Source organism: Micromesistius poutassou, assembly GCF_964030765.1.
Source record: "Micromesistius poutassou genome assembly, contig: SCAFFOLD_4329, whole genome shotgun sequence".
Taxonomy (NCBI): Eukaryota; Metazoa; Chordata; class Actinopteri; order Gadiformes; family Gadidae; genus Micromesistius; species Micromesistius poutassou.
In genome coordinates this window covers 17501-21205 of record NW_028177906.1, presented here as the reverse complement: position 1 = coordinate 21205, position 3705 = coordinate 17501, and the positions used below count along the sequence as shown (strand labels likewise).

Genomic DNA, 3705 nt, shown 5'->3' with positions numbered 1-3705 from the left:
TATTAGTAAATCAGTTTCATTCATCACAACTAAGGCAGTAACTATATTTAATAAACATCTGGACCTAAGCATCAATTCAGAACGTCACAAAATCTGAACTAGTTCAAGTTCAAGTTCTTTAGTTAAAAATATGTTACGTTCAGTTCAAAGTTCATAGAAAAATGAACTTGTTCAATGAACTAGTTCTTTAGAACTAGTTCTTTAGAACTAGTTCATACACAACACTGGCAACCGATTCACTACAGCAGAAGGTAAACAGAGAAGCACACTCCAGGTAATATCAGTCCGCCGCTGCCGTAGATTGCTTCCAACTACAGGGATTATAAACTAAATGCAATGCGATGCAAGGGTAAGTTTATTTCTAACACTATTCTATCAACACAGACATTTACATCGATAGGCGTTATAATTGGTTTGCCTCTGGAGTGGGTAAAACAGTTTTTATTGGCAGGCTAGCAGTTCCCCTCGACTTGCGCTAGCCTAGCACCAGCGATTTCTGCAATTAGGACTGAATGAAAAGTGTTGAAAACGGTCTCCAGTGATAAATAACACACTGGCTCACTGGGAATGAGACCTGATGTCCAAACTCCTGAACTGCCCCTTTAAGGAGCAGGTTAAGGACCTTAGCCCCTCAGGTTAAGGTCCTTAACCTGAGGGGTTAAGGACCTTAGCCCCTCAGGTTAAGGTCCTTAACCTGAGGGGTTAAGGTCCTTAACCTGAGGGGTTAAGGTCCTTAACCTGAGGGGTTAAGGTCCTTAGCCCCTCAGGTTAAGGACCTTAGCCCCTCAGGTTAAGGACCTTAACCCCTCAGGTTAAGGACCTTAGCCCCTCAGGTTAAGGACCTTAGCCCCTCAGGTTAAGGACCTTAACCCCTCAGGTTAAGGACCTTAACCCCTCAGGCTAAGGACCTTAACCCCTCAGGTTAAGGACCTTAGCCCCTCAGGTTAAGGACCTTAACCCCTCAGGTTAAGGTCCTTAACCTGAGGGGTTAAGGTCCTTAGCCCCTCAGGTTAAGGACCTTAACCCCTCAGGTTAAGGTCCTTAACCTGAGGGGTTAAGGTCCTTAGCCCCTCAGGTTAAGGGTAGATGACGTATTCCCTCCTCTTATCTCATTGGGTTGGGGTCAGGGGGCGGAGCTTGAGGGATGCAATGCATCCTGGGAACGACCACCATAGTTGTAGTTGAGGGTTTGTTGACAGGTGATGGACGGCGCCACTGTGACTGTCACTGTTACGGTTACTGTTATTGTGACGGTTATTGTTATTGTTATTGTTCTCTGCTCACCGCCTGAACCGCTCCGTCTCACTGGTGTTTGTATATAATGTTGTTAAATAAATAAATAAATAAATATATATATATATATCACACGACGAGAGCCCGTGTACGTGCTTTATTGTATTTTAATCCGTTTATTTACTAATTGAAGGACCTAACATGAAGTATAATTCATAGTAATAGATACTGATTGGATGATATATGTCTGTATTAGGAATGAAACGTTTTTCGTTCAAATAATGAAAAACATTGACCATACTCTACTGCTACGTCATTTAAATAATAAGATATAATAATTATAGAATAATAATAATGTATAATATAATAACAATATGAGCTTCTCTGTGGCCTACGGCGACGTGGTGCGTCATCGCGTCGCGCCGGAAAAGGCGTGTCCCAGGGAGCAGAAGGGGGCGTGGCGTCACATCAGCTGTACGTTTATGCAGAATATTAAAAAGCGTCGCTTCGGAACCCGTCGCCGGCGGATCGAGCCGAGCTGAGCCCGTCCGACCGAAGCAGCAGGAGGAGGAGGACGGACCCCGGGACCACCGGATCTTCTCCCGGGGCCGTTGGACGGTAAGAGAGCCGTCAGTCCGCCGCGAGCTGCAGGCTAGGACCCCCCCCTCACCCCCACCCCCACCCCGTCTCCCGGCGGACCCGCAGAGGGCCGGGGGGGGGGTCCTCCGCGGACCGGGACCCCCTGGTCGGTGCTCCCGGTCCACGGAGGACCTCCCCCGGCCCCCGGAGGGTCTGACGGACCGGCGGAGGAGGAGGAGGCGGAGGCGGAGGAGGAGGAGGAGGAGGCGGAGGAGGAGAGGAGAGGAGGAGGCGGAGGAGGAGGCGGAGGAGGAGGAGGCGCTGCAGCGCGGAGCTAACGGGGATGTAGGGAGGATGTAGGATGTATGTAGGATGTAGGATGTAGGGAGGATGTAGGGAGGATGTATGTAGGATGTAGGATGTAGGGAGGATGTAGGATGTAGGGAGGACGTAGGATGTAGGGAGGATGTAGGGAGGATGTAGGATGTAGGGAGGATGTAGGATGTAGGGAGGATGTAGGATGTATGTAGGATGTATGTAGGATGTAGGGAGGATGTATGTAGGATGTAGGATGTAGGGAGGATGTAGGATGTATGGAGGATGTAGGGAGGAGGTGGTGTGTGATGGACAGCTGGTGGGTGATTGACAGGTGGTGGGTGATTGACAGGTGGTGTGTTCCCTCCTCAGCAGCGATGGAGACGGACGGGGAGCCCAGCCCGCAGCCCGCCCCCCCCCCGGGGCCCGCCCCCCCCCCGGGGCCCGCGGTGTCCGGGTCCGCCCCCAGACCCTCTCCCATCAACTCCATGTCGCTGTACGAGAGACAGGCCGTACAGGTGTGTGTGTGTGTGTGTGTGTGTGTGTGTGTGTGTGTGTGTGTGTGTGTGTGTGTGTGTGTGTGTGTGTGTGTGTGTGTGTGTGTGTGTGTGTGTGTGTGTGTGTGTGTGTGTGTGTGGTATATACTATAATATGTGTATCTATGAAATATGTTTAAACCGGTCATAACGTGCATTATATATAATGCAGAGTGTTTATAGTGGATTATATAATGTACATTATATCTAATGTATAATATATGATCTTTATAACATATATGTCTGCAATGTGTATAATGTATATAATGTATATCAGTATAGTATAATGTATATAATAATATATATATATATATATATATATATGTATATATAATTGTGTGTGTGTGTGTGTGTGTGTGTGTGTGTGTGTGTGTGTGTGTGTGTGTGTGTGTGTGTGTGTGTGTGTGTTGCAGGCCCTGCAGGCTCTGCAGAGGCAGCCCAACGCTGCCCAGTACTTCCAGCAGCTGATGCTGCAGCAGCAGATCAACAACGCCCAGCTCCACAGCCTACAGCAGGTAGGACTGACCTACTGACCTACAGCAGGTAGGACTGACCCACAGCAGGTAGGACTGACCTACTGACCTACAGCAGGTAGGACTGACCTACTGACCTACAGCAGGTAGGACTGACCTACAGCAGGTAGGACTGACCTACTGACCTACAGCAGGTAGGACTGACCTACTGACCTACAGCAGGTAGGACTGACCTACAGCAGGTAGGACTGACCTACTGACCTACAGCAGGTAGGACTGACCTACAGCCTACAGCAGGTAGGACTGACCTACAGCAGGTAGGACTGACCTACTGACCTACAGCAGGTAGGACTGACCTACTGACCTACAGCAGGTAGGACTGACCTACAGCAGGTAGGACTGACCTACAGCAGGTAGGACTGACCTACTGACCTACAGCAGGTAGGACTGACCTACTGACCTACAGCAGGTAGGACTGACCTACAGCAGGTAGGACTGACCTACAGCCTACAGCAGGTAGGACTGACCTACTGACCTACAGCAGGTAGGACTGACCTACTGACCTACAG

The 3705-nt window shown here is 49.5% G+C and overlaps 1 pseudogene across 1 annotated transcript in view; it reads left to right on the top strand.

Moving 5' to 3' along the window:
- The first annotated feature begins 1708 nt into the window (after nt 1-1708).
- The window catches only part of LOC311374947, a 17868-nt pseudogene continuing 15871 nt past the window's right edge, over nt 1709-3705 (top strand). The window contains exons 1-3 of the transcript XR_014684283.1: nt 1709-1851; nt 2503-2645; nt 3077-3178. The product of XR_014684283.1 is annotated as an uncharacterized misc_RNA (transcript). The remainder of the gene's footprint in view (nt 1852-2502; nt 2646-3076; nt 3179-3705) is intronic.